The following is a 13,091-nucleotide window of genomic DNA, read 5'->3' as shown; positions in this document are numbered from 1 at the left end:
AATTAGTAACACAAGGATTAACTTAGTCTGCAGGTTTCTGGTGAAGAACAGTCTGGAACGCTGGTTGTATTTAGCACTTGAAAACCTCTTGGACTACCTCTCCCATAGTTGTAGTGTGACATTACTAAGGAAACTTTCTGGGAGGTTCCTTCCAACCTCTAAATAACTAACGCTTTCTGTGCTAAATGTCAGGTTTCTTTTGGTTTTATATGGAAGCAATATGTGACTTTTTACCTGGTTCTTTATGGAGGGTGCTTTTTTTTTTTTAAGATTTATTTATTAGAGAGAGAGAATGAGTGTGAACAGGGAGGAGGGAGCAGAGAGGGAGGGAAGCAGACCTGCCTCTGAGTGCAGAACCGGACACTGGGCGGCGGCGGCTCAATCCCAGGATCATAAGATCTAACCTGAGCCGAAACCAGGAGTCAGACACTTAACCAGCTGAGCGTCCCAGGTGCCCTCTGGATGGTGCTTGCTATGGCCTGTGGGGCTGTGTTTAAATGGTCAGCAGAACCCATTTGGGGGGAGCGAGCCCCTGTTCCCATGCGTGCTGCGGGAGCACTTGGCTGAGTGCCTGGAACTACCAGCACTACCCCAGTGCTGGCCCAGCAGAGCCTCCCTTAGGTCCGCCCAGTGGAAGGGGTCGAGTGTTGCTCAGGGGGGCTCATGGTTCAGTTTACAGCCCTTCTTTAGAGCTCTCCAGCCTGTGAGTACTGGTAGTGGTCTTGGCAGGTACACTGGTTTCACTCTGCTTCTCCGAGTTCCTTGAGTAAATAGCAGCCAAGTGTATCTCTGACTCCCCTTAAACGTGCTCCTACTTTCATCTGTGTTGGGGATCCCAGGGCAGGTGTGGACACACTGGGGTTCTGGTAGCTCTGGTTGCTCTTAGTCTTCCACGTCTGCTGGCCTGACACCTACAGCGCTGCCTCCAGGCTCGGTCGCAGTGCTGCGGGGCTGGTGTTAGGGAGACCCAGGTCGGAAGCTGCAGCGTTGAGTACCAGCTGGGACCTCCTTTCTGGGGCTGACATCAACGCCCGGCCTGGGGACCTCAGGCTGGGGCTTCCACCAGCTCTGTGCTCCCAGCCACATCCTCAGCTCCTTTTGCTGTTAGAAGAGGAAGTCTCCTCACTTGACTGTGCGAATGTCCTCATTGCTTCTGGTCCTGTGCGTACTGTCTCAAAGGGCTGAGCTGCGGGCCTCCGTATCCCCTGTTGAAGGGCATCTTCCCTGGACCGACCTTCCCTGTTTGTTCTTACCATCTTTCCAGGGACAGCCGGGCTGGTCTGCTGGTCGGGAGTGGGTCTAACACCGGAAGACTGCTCCAAGTGCATTATGATTTTAGATCATTATTTGTATCTTCACTAATCATAGAAGCATTTGTATATTTTGGAAAGAAGCAATACACAGATGTGGGGCATTTCTTTGATTTAAACCTTCATACTGAAGTTTAATTTACTTGCTACAGTAAATTAAGCTGTCTCTTTCGTTGAACTTTTCCTGTAAACTGGCTTTTTATCTTGGATGTATAGAAAGATCGTTTTTAAAGGAATTTCCAGACCCATTATACAACTAAATTACTCTCAGGTAATACATGAGCCAGTGCTGAATTATTAATCTCAGTTTAAGGAGGTAAGGTTTCCAATGAGAAGTAACATGAAGAGACTGGGGACATTTGGTGTGCGCTATTTGATCAGTTTGGGTACAAGACTGTCTAGTTGTTAGTATGCACATACTTTCTCATGTATTCCTCACTGCACCCTCAGAGGTAAACAGAAGGGTAATCTTTGTTTAGCAGATGAGGAACCTGAAATTCCAGCATTTGTCCTCCCAACAAGTAGACTGCCTACTGCCTACTGTGTGCCAGGCCCTGGGAATGGGAATATGGGAGTGAACAGAACAGACCAAGGATCCTACCCTCGAGGGCATTCCAGTCCCCTGGGAGGAGAAAGCTAAGATGAATGAGTGGATCATAGGGTCCATTAGTCAGCTAGTGGTCAGTGCTAAAGAGATATAAAGTGGGGAAGGGACAGGAGAGGTGGGCTTGGGGTGGCAGAAGGTTGCAGTCAGAGATAAGACGGCCAATGGAAGGCCTTGCTAAGAGGCTGATCTTTGAATAAAGAATCAAAGGAGCTGGGGGAGTGTATTATGTAGGGCAATCAAGGGATATGTGGGGCCAAAGGGTTTTAAGCATTGGGAACGGAAGGTGTAAAGGCCCTGAGGCAGAAGCAGGGAAGCCTGTGATTGTAATGGAGCCAAAGGGAGAGATGAGGAGAAAATAAAGTCTGAGAAATAACAGGGTCTGGTCATGTGGGACCTTCTGGGCCTTTCTAAGGACCTGGTCAGAGAAACAACAGGGTCAGGTCATGTGGGACCCTCTGGGCCTTTTTAAGGACCTGGACTCTAACTCTGATGAGACAGGGACTCCTGTAGCATTTGAGCAAAGAGAGCCATGAACTGACTTATTTTGAAGATAGACTGGAGAGGATGCCTACAGATGTGACCTGCAGAGTGCCCCGAGGGAACTTTCCTATGGGCGGAGGGGTCACTGAAAGCGTGCAGGGCCAGATGTGCAGCGGGGCCTTGCTGGTCTGTGTGCGTTGCTGGACACAACTGCACGTTAGCTCTGCATTGGTATCTGAACAAGGAGGTGGTGGAGTGTGAGTCAGTAGGAAACACACGCACGGAGTCACGAAATACCTAGTGAAAATCCTGGCAGCCCCACAGGCAAGGCCTCCGTGTAGAAGCTGGAGCGTGGGGATGCAGGAAAAGGCGCGACTAGTAACAGGGATCCTAGGTGCTTTGACCTTGTTTAACCATAGTTCCTCCTCCGTGGGGCCAGGAAGCCAGGTTTGTGATGTTCCAGCAGCTCCTGATGGCGCCAGCAGCTGCCTCCCCTGTTGCCCCCCTGCCCAGGTGTGTGCACACCGGAGACTTGACCTGGAAGGTCTCAGCAGCTGGGCGGAGTCTGCCTCATGCTGCTCTCAGATGTATGACACGTCCACATGCAATTTTGTGCTGCTTGTGTTCTGCGGTGGTAATTTTATCTTCTTTTCCCCTTTCTAGTTAGTCTAGTTAGTCTTGTAGCCAGCCTCAGACTTCCCATCGGGTATCTTTGGAGAGGGGGATGGGAATGGTCCGCAGGCTGGTGTGCTGTCCAGGCGATCTCTCTGCCTCTTGCCCTTTATCTTAGTGTCTCACCGTTTCCAGCGGTCTCTGTACAGATAAGACTGGGTGTTAGCCCTCCCTTCAGATTCACAGCTCTCCTGATGAGGAAGCTTCTAATCTCAGGCTACAGGCTAAAAGGTTTTACCTCTTTTCTCTGCCTTCATCCAAGATGCTTTACTGGAAGTACTGGCTGATCTTCATTCTCTGATTGTAAGCAGACACTTTAGAAATTCAAGCATTTTTATTAATGGTTACTTCATGACTTTGATCGCTTTTTAAATAACTCACTTTTACTCATCATTTGATGTATTTGGCTTATTATTCATGTTTTATTATTAATAGAACTTAGAGGAGAAATGCTTCTATAAAAGCTTGTTTGAAGTATAGAAGCCAAATGCCTATTAATTTACTATTTTTTCCACACTTTGGGTTGTCAGTATATATGTGTGTGTGTTGTGACACACACATACACACTAAATTTGCTTCATTTTTTTTCTTTTTCTTTTTTTTTTTTTTAAGATTTATTTATTTTAGAGAGAGAGCTTGAGTTGGTGGAGGGGCAGAGGGAGAGAGAGAATGTCAAGCAGACTGCGCTCAGCACACAGCCCGACATATGGCTTGGATCTGACGACCCTGAGATCATGACCTGCACTAAAATCAAGAGCCAGATGCCCAACCGACCAAGCCCCTCAGGCATCCCATAAATTGGTTTCATCTTCGGTTGGTAGTATTTGGAATTTTCCTTGGAGCTATGGATTGAGGATGTGACTGGTTAAATATTATTGTAGAGCAATTTTAGCAAAGCCAGACCGACCAATTAAAAAAATCAGTTTCAGGAAAATGAAATTTACCAGCTATAAATATGTGTACATTGGTACAGCCTTTCTGGAGAGCAATTTAGTAATACTTATCAGGAGCCTCAAAAATGTATGCATACTTTTGACCCAGCAATTTCATCACGCGACTTTGAGGACTCTGTCACAGGACAGGAGTCTGATACGTGCAGATGTCCCCATCCATCTGCAGAGCCCCCGGCCTTGTTGTTCATACTTTCCATGCTTTGGAAACAACTCAGAGGTTCAGCAACAGAGGATCCGCCTAATTATAGCCTTTCCCATAGGTGGGATTACTACACAGCATTTACAGATCCTGAGGTTTTGAAATAGTTAATGACCTGGGAAATGTTTATGATCTACTGCTAGAAATGTTTTTGAAGACTTAGAAGATGTTTATACAAACATACACAAAGACAGTTCTATGAAGAGCAAGACCGATAACATTCTGCGTTAACAACAGTCATTTCTAAATAGTAATATTCTTGAGGACTTAATTTCCTCTTAATGTATTTCTGTATTTCCTCTGTTCTCTGTGCTCAAAATATTTTTGTAATCAGAAAGAAACAAACTCTGAGGAAATGTTCACGTGAGTGATTCAGTCCAACAGAAATGTAATGTGAGCCACAAATGTACTTTAAATTAGTCATGCTAAGAAAGGCAAAGCAAAGAAAATTAATATATTATGATAACCAGAAATATCAAAACATTATAATTTCAACATGTGATCATTATTAAAAACTAAAAGATATTTGTGTTTATTATCATATCAACACATATCATGTGTTATCGTAAGTCTTTGAGAGGCAGTATGTGTGGATAACACTTCTCCACTCAGACTGGCTACTCTTCCACCGCTCAGTCGTCATGGACGGTTATGGACCTCTATGTTGGACAGAGCAGCCGTCAAATGCTCTAATTTTGTGCTCCCAGGTCATTTATGTGAGTGAAAGGTTCTTACTGTTCAGAGATTAAAGTCTGATCTGAACTCACTAAATTTTCTCTAACTTAGCCCGGTGTAGGCATATCCCATGCTTCTAGATTTTAACTACTCTTTGTTTGTTTGTTTATTTGTTTTAAATCTTATAGAGAATACCAGAAATGTCAGGTCCTCAGAGGTCAACTCAGATCTGGTTGTAGTCTTGGGCCTGATGTCAGCTGTGCAAAAGACAGGAAGCAGACAGCTTCTGCCTCCTGCCTTTGTGCCTTCACTTCCCTGATAAACCCATAGAGGAATAGACTATAGGTAAGAAACACCACCTGTAGGGGTGCCTGGATGGCTCAGTGGGTTAAGCCTCTGCCTTCGGCTCAGGTCATGATCTCAGGGTCCTGGGATCGAGCCCCACATCAGGCTCTCTGCTCAGCGGTGAGCCTGCTTCCCCCTATCTCTGCCTGCCTCTCTGCCTACTTGTGATCTCTCTCTCTATCAAATAAATAAATAAAATCTTTAAAAAAAAAAAAAAAAGAAACACCACCTGTAGAACCCCAGAATCACATTTAACTGGCTGTGTGACTGAGCTTCAGTGTTTCACGTCTGTAAAATGGGCACACTCCTGCTCATCTTGCAGTGTTACAGATGAGCTCATGGACGTTAAGCACTTGACACAGTATTGTTCACATGGTAAGTACTTTGGTATGAGCGATGTTACTGTAGCGTCCCTGACCCAGCCTCTGGCTTGCTGAGAGAGCCATGACTTTTGTGCATGTCTGCATCTGCTCTTTGGACGCCCTGATCAGAATTTAAAGGATTTGTGGAAAGATAGTATTTTCGTGACCTCCATGCTGTTGTTTCCCACCATATGCCAAGGCCCCGAGCTTGAGCAGGCTGGACGCAGCGGCTGTTATTCCGGGACTGGCTTGTGATGTGTGTGTCACACCCCCGACCTCTGGACGAGGCAGTCTTTCTGCAGCCCGTGTTCACTGCTTGTCCTGACCAGAATCTACAGGGTAGAAAATACCATGAGTGTGTGCCCGGACCTCTCCTTGTTGTCCAAGATGACCCTGACAGATGGGCCAAGGTCGTGTTTCCTCAAATGCAATCTAGTGGCCCGATTTTCTCACACTCCCTCCCTTAACCTTTTTCCACACTGTTATCTGTTCTTCCCCAAACCCAGCTCCTTACTGTTTGGAGTTCTGAGCCTCAGCTCAGTCCTGTTAGCTTTGAAGTGGTAGAGGCACATGAGAGGGCCCACCCTAGAGCAGAGACCACGCAAGTTTGGCCCCATGGCTCTCTGAGCACAGTGCACAGCAGAAAATACATCTTACCCAGCATGGGTGCATGTGCAGGTGCCTGGACATATACAGACACATCCATCTGTGTATATACCTCTCCCTGTGTATGCAAGTCTTTCTTTAAAACAGTTTGTTTTTTGTTGTTGTTGTTGTTGTTTTTAAGATTTCATTTATTTATTTGAGAGAGAGACAGTGAGAGAGAGCACGAGAGGGTAGAAAGTCAGAGGGAGAAGCAGACTCCCCATGGAGTTGGGAGCCCAATGCGGAACTCGATCCCAGGACTCCGGGATCATGACCCGAGCTGAAGGCAGTTACTTAACTGAGCCACATAGGTGCCCCTAAAACAATTTGTTTTAAGTAGGCTCCACACTCAGCATGGAGCCCCCCTCAGGGCCTGAACTCACAGCCATGAGATCAAGAGTCAGATGCTCAACCAACTGAGCCCCCCCGGGCACCCTAACACAGAATTTCTGTGAAACTCTTGCTGCTACTATTATTCGGATATTTACTGTAATGTTCTCTTCCATTTTTTAAAAAGCTCACTGTGTTATTTCACTGTGTGGATCCTGACTTGAATTTTGAAAACACTGAATTAGCACACTGAGCTGTGTTCCCTGTGTGTAGTGTTTATGGGCTCTACCCCCCCCCCCCATTGGAGGGATATTTGGTATTTATTTGTTCTCAGATGTCTTTATTATTTACTTCGACAAGAAGGCTTCATTCCCTCTCGCGCCAGGGCTTGTCTTTACAACACTTAGGGGCTGTTTAGTCCAAGTCGATTCCTGGGTTCTGAGCCTACCACTTGAAAGAGAAGAGGAAAGGTTGCTCCCTGCGAGGCTCCAGGAGGCAACTTCAGAAGCCTGCAGCCTGCGGGCTCTCAGAGTTCTGACATTCAGCTTGGGTTTTCACATTCCATTTGAGGAGATCTGAGGAATTCTGAACTGATGTTGAATTCCTTGTTTGCTTATTTATTTTTTAGCTTTTAGGAGCGCCAGCCTTTCCTGGGTACCCGGAAAAAGCTCGTGATTGACAGTTTGCTTCTCCCTTATGCTTCCTAAATCCAGAGTTTTTCTTACAGTTCCGTTTCCTTAACGTGTTGCCTTGGATTTCCTGCTGTCCCATTAAATTTAATTTGTCTTAAACTTACCCAGATCTCCCCCATCCCGAGCCAAACCGTTGTCTGGATTCAGCTCAGGAGAGCTGGTTGGTGGTCTAGTTGTGCATTCTCTCCACTTGCCCCACTCTCCACTCTGGCTGTTCATTCTCCTCTTCCTTCCTTCCTTCCTTCGTCATTCTCGTTCATTCTCTGCGGGGTGGGGGGCTTCTGAGTGCCCCCCCACACACCTGCACTGGCTCCGTCCCACCACTGAGTCAGCAGGCAGCTGCTCCTTCCAGACCCGATGTTTCCCCCCACCCCAGTTCACCCCCGCCACCCCACAGCTCTCTGCTCTTCTCCCCTGAGGGGCTTAGTGCCCGGCCACCTTCTCCTGCCTCTGAATATGGCCTCTGCACGCCGTGCTTTGCACTGCTTCTTGCCCCCCCCCCCCCCCGCATTTACCACCTTCATGGTCCCGCCTCCTTCCCTGGCACTTGTCTTTGTCTGAGGGACATCTCAGTGTAGAACTCCCGAGGTGGCCTTTGTCTGAGGGACATCTCAGTGTAGAACTCCCGAGGTGGCTTTCCCGGAGCAGCGACAAGTGAGGACCAGCCTGTTCTGTTACTGGGTTTGTTCCCAGCAGCTCCTTGGGGAGGAATGGTGGGGGAGGGGACTGGCCCAGGCGGCCGCAGTCCCTGTCCCAACAGTAGTGGCACTCTGCGGACCTGGCTGTCCGCTTGCCGCTTCCCCTTCTCACTTGTTCTCTGACCTCTCAATTAGAAGCTCTCCTCCGCTTCAGTTTCAGAGAGAAACTAAGAGGAGCCATCTGCCTTTTCTTGCTGGACTCATTAACTTAAAGAAACGTATCCTGTTTACATTTCTGGCAGCATTTCTTTTATTTGGATGGCGGCCAAAGGCAAACAACTTGGCCCTCGTGGGCTTAAAAAAAATAATGTAAGAAAAAGAGCTTTCCAAGTAGATACGCTGTTATCTGATTGGGGAACATTCTAAACCTTAACATGTCCTTAATGTCACTGTTTCATTCTGTAGAAAAAGCTAATTTGATCTAGCATTTTCGATCTATCTCAGCTTTAGTATTTACTGTGGGAAGATTTTAGTAAGGAATGACTGAAAAGATTTGGTTTGATTAGGGGCTAAACAAACAACATTTATTTTGAAATGAGATAACAGGATTTGCAAGTTTTGGTCTCCATCCAGTAAAACTGAAAAGCCCCCAAATCTACATCCCCAGCAGACAGGGAACCTATTCTTTGACTAGAAGTTTAAATTGCTGGATTTATAAGTTGTCTTAAAAATGTGCTCTTTGAACAGTCTAAAGTGTTACATAGTATCAAGATGAAGTCACCAAACTGCTAAAGCCTTTAACTGTTCATATTTGTGTAACTGAATAAGGCAGATAGTTCTCAAAAAATTAATACTTCCGTAACATTGTTACTGAAAGAAGAGCTCTCCTTAAAGCCATTATTGAGACAAGCAAATTGTCTTCTGCCTTCATTTTTTTCCCTTTTCTTCTGAGTGTACATGGATTTTCAGGATCTTCTGGACTCTGTGTTTCAGGAAATTGGTCTTTCATTACAAAAGAATGAGGCGAGGTGTTTTATTTTTGTCGTATGCCTGCTGTATAGCAGTATCTTTCTTTTAAGACATCAGCAGCTCTATAATGATGGTGAACCCGGGTAGCTATCAGTTCTGCTGAAGTATAGTAAATAGAGCATTTCCAACGATTTTATGCTCTCTAAAAAGCAAAAAAAAAAGACTCCAATTTTAGGCAGATGTCCCAAAGTAGAAACCTCTCTTTTATCTTGATTTTGGATGTTCAGAACAAAGTTGGCAGAGAGTATTTTTTTACTAGGATAAATTTAAAAGGGCAAGAGGGACCTTTTTTTTTCCTTGATGCTTTTTTTCCCCTCCAAATGAAGAAACTAAAATATAGAAAACAGCCCATAGTTAACTGGTATAATCCAAAGTTCATCAGTTTTGTCAATTTCCCTGGATTTTTAAAAAGAGAAATAAGGAGCCTTTTCTTCGTGTTTGGGAGCAGTTAATTTGGACCAGTTCCAAGCTTGCCTGGGTGGCAGTGTGCAGTGGGAATACAGGCTGCTTTTGGATAGACCAGGGTTTTCTAAGCCAAACCTGTATTCACCCCAATAATTAGGGAAGGCCTGGTCTGTGCAGGGTTGAAAACAGGCTTGGAAATGATCACTCAGTCTTCTAACTCCGTTTTGATTCCCTGCCTTCAGCTCTGACATAGAAAAACGAAACTCCCGAGGGAGCAGAGGTTCAATTTCCCTTGTGAGCTCCTTGGGAGGCTCAATTTTTTTCATGTGTGAAAAGAACACTGAAGAGATACCTGGTGTGTCAGACTGAACTTGCTGGCTGTGACTTGTGCGGGCTGGGCGGTCAGGAATGGTAGGTGGGCTGGTTACCTGACCAGAGGCTGGGGCCGGGGGTGGGGGGTGTCGAGATTCTGACCCAGCTCCTTCGCTGAACAAGGTGCCTCATGTGCCAGGACAGTGGGGAGCTTTGTCTGATTTGCGCAAAGCTGCAGTGACCCTGGATGTAACCCTGTACTAGACCCTGTACTAGAAATCTCACTGGAGAGATCTCAACTACCTTCTCTGTACACAGATACCTTTTTGTCGTGCAGCACATGGAGAATATGAAACACCTTTGTTCTTTTTAGGTTCCCGAAGCTTTCCGATATTGTCCTTTTGGGCAGATGGGAGTTTGGTGTGAAGTTGTCAGAGGAAGTGGGGAGATGGGAAGAGACCAGAGGCAGAAGAGCTGAGGATTTAGTCAAGTCGTGTTCCCCACACTGGGTGGGCTCTAATCCACTCTTGCCACTTGCTGACACTAACCTGCACTTTGAAAACTCCCTTCGAGACCCATCCGTCTCCCTTTTCCTGCTGGCCCCTAGTAAACCTTCCCTTTCCACACCACGAAACTAGAGCATTTATTGTCACGGCTGCTGGTTAACTTCTTAAAAAGCTTTTATTTTAAAATAATTAGAAGTTCTCAGGAACTCACAAAGATAACAGGGAGAGGTATCACACAGTTTCCCCCAGTGGTTACATTTTCTGGAACGGCAGTGCAAACTCACCACCAGGAAATGGATGCTGGTGCTGTGTGTGTGTGTGTGTGTGTGTGTGTGTGTGTAAGATTCTGTGACGTGCTCTCCCACATGAGGGTCTGTGTAGCCAACACAGCTCAGCTCCATCACCTCCAAGATCCTCCAGCTACCCAGTCACCTGCCCTCCTGCTTCCCTGGTCGTCCCCAGTCCCTGGCAGCTGCTAATTTGTGTCCTCTCTTTATAACTTTGTCACTTCAAGAATGTTATAGAAACAGCGACACAGTACATGACCTCTCGGGACTGCCTTTTTCTACTCTGCATCATGTTGAGATCCACCTGGGTTGTCGCATGATGCAAGTGTTTGTTCCCTTCTACTGATGAGTCCTGTTCCATAGCTTGGAGGCCCCCACGGTGTGGGGGACTTCGGGGTTGTTACAAATAAAGCTGCTCTGGACATTCTTGCACATGTTTTTGTGAGGACCTAAATTCCCGCTTCTCTGGGTTCAATGCCCAGGAGTGAGATTGCTGGATTGTATGAGAGGTATGTGTTTAAGTGTTGAAGAAACTGGAAAACTGGCTTCCAGAGTGGCTGTGCCATCTTGGGCGCCCCCCGCCCCAATCAGCACATGAGACAGCAAGTACCTCTGTGTCCTCACCCCCATTTGCTGTCCTTGCTGGGTTTGTTTTAGCTGTTTTAATGGTGGATGGCAGTACCTTGCCGAGGTCCCACCTGCTTCGCCCTCACCTGCTTACTTGCTGTGTGTGTGTGCTCTCTGGTGCAACATCTTTTCATACCTTCTGCCCATTTTCCAACTGGATTATTTTTCTAGCTGTTGAGTTTTTGTTTTTGTTTTTTTTAGCTATTGAGTTTTGAGTGCCCTGTATATATTCTAGATAGGAGTCCTTTGTTAGAGAAGTGGTGGGTAAATATCACCTCCCAGCCCAGAGAGCCTCTGTTCAGCCTCTTTTTTCTTGTTGTTGTTGTTGTTGTTGTTGTTGTTCAGCCTCTTACAAGAGTCTTTTGCAGAACAGAGTTTTGATTTTGATGAGATCCAATTTATGAGTATCTTTCTTTTATGAATCATGCATTTAGGACAATGCTGTAGATACTGAACATTTCCTCCTCCACTCTAGTTTTATGTTTTAATTCTATATAAGATCTAACTTTTGGGGTAAGGCTCCTTTTTCTGTTGCCTGTGGTTGTCCAGTGGCTACAGCATCATTTGTTGAAACGATTGTTCTTCCTCGGTGTAATTGCTTTTGGATTCTTACAAAAATCAGCAGGCCATACTTGTGTGGGAGCATCTTTGGGTTCTCGCCGGTGTTCAGTTGACCTGTGTCACTGAATCCACGCAGTGTTGATTATTGTAGCTGTATAGGAAGTGTTGAGTGATTCCTTTCACTTAGTTTTTCTAAGCTGCTTTGGCTAATCTAGCATCTTTCCATAAATTTCAGAACTAAAATACACACACACACACACACAACACACACCATATCCAAATCCGTATCTATAAAAGGTTTTGCTGTTATTTTATAGACCTCATGTTAGACTTGTGTACCCGTTTAGAGAGCATTGATGTCATTACTATTTTAAAGCTTCCAATCCATGAACATGGTATGTTCCTCCATTTAGTAGGTTTAGTTGGATTTCAACATTTTGTTTTCAGCATACAAGTCCTATACATGTTTTATAAGATTTGTATTTTTCTAGTAATTGCTAATAATACTGCCTTTTAGATTTCCGTTTCCACATGCTCACTTCTAGTAAACAGTTGACTTCTGGGGATTGATTTTTACATCGAGGGACCTTGCTGAATGAGTTCACTTGAATTCTAGGCGGCTTTTTTGGTAGGTTACTTGGAATTTTCTACAAAGACTACCATTTCATTTCATCTGAAAGGAGGCTTGGTTTTATTTTCTCTCTCACTCTCTCTCAGGTCTTTACACCTTATATTTCTTGTCTTTATCTTGCCATACTGACAAGAACTACCATTACCATGTCAATTGGTGCTGCTTAGAGTGGCCAGCCTTGTCTTGCTCCCAGTTTCGGAGGAAAGGATTCAGATATAGGTTTTTGTCAGTGTTCATGAAGTTTTAGGAAGTTCTCCTCTATTTCTAGTTTTCTGGGCATTTTTATCATGAATGGGTGTTAATATTGTTTAATTCCTAGGTTTGTCTGTCTAGCTAGATTCTGAGTTTCTGGAGATCAGACTCTGCTTCCGTAAGCATTTTGCTTGCCCGCAGTGCTAGCTTGTGCTTTTCCCAGAGTAAGTGTTGAATGCATGTTTGTGGATCAGTACAGATGGACCTGGTTACCAGCAGCAGATGCGTGTGGGCCCTAAGGAAGAAACTCACAGGAACGCCTCTCACCAGCAGTCCCGATCTGCCAGGCCTGGAGGAGAGACCCTACCTACTCTTTTTGGTCCCCGTTACATTCAGCGTGGTGGTTCCAGGCAGAAACAGAGGTCTTAGGCACCAAACTGATGCAGCAGGAGAGATAGTAAGAAGGCAGAACTGAGGAGTCCGCTCTGACCCAAGTGTTGGAAGTGAAACTTTTTAGTGTAGCTGCCAACTAAAAACCACTGAGTTGTACACTTTAAATGGGGTAATTGTATGTTGTATGACTTATATCCAATAAAGCTGTTTTTGTTTTTTTGTTTTTTGTTTTTGTTTTTG

At 45.4% G+C, this 13,091-nt stretch overlaps 1 protein-coding gene across 3 annotated transcripts in view; it reads left to right on the top strand.

Annotated features, from left to right (window-relative positions):
* The window catches only part of GNA12 (G protein subunit alpha 12), a 99,274-nt gene that overhangs the window by 29,336 nt on the left and 56,847 nt on the right, over positions 1 to 13,091 (top strand). The window lies entirely within an intron of this gene.

The sequence above is a fragment of the Mustela erminea genome, chromosome 20, assembly GCF_009829155.1.
Source record: "Mustela erminea isolate mMusErm1 chromosome 20, mMusErm1.Pri, whole genome shotgun sequence".
Lineage (NCBI taxonomy): Eukaryota > Metazoa > Chordata > Mammalia > Carnivora > Mustelidae > Mustela > Mustela erminea.
Note: the sequence above shows the minus strand (reverse complement) of the source record. Positions and strands in the feature narration are given on the sequence as shown.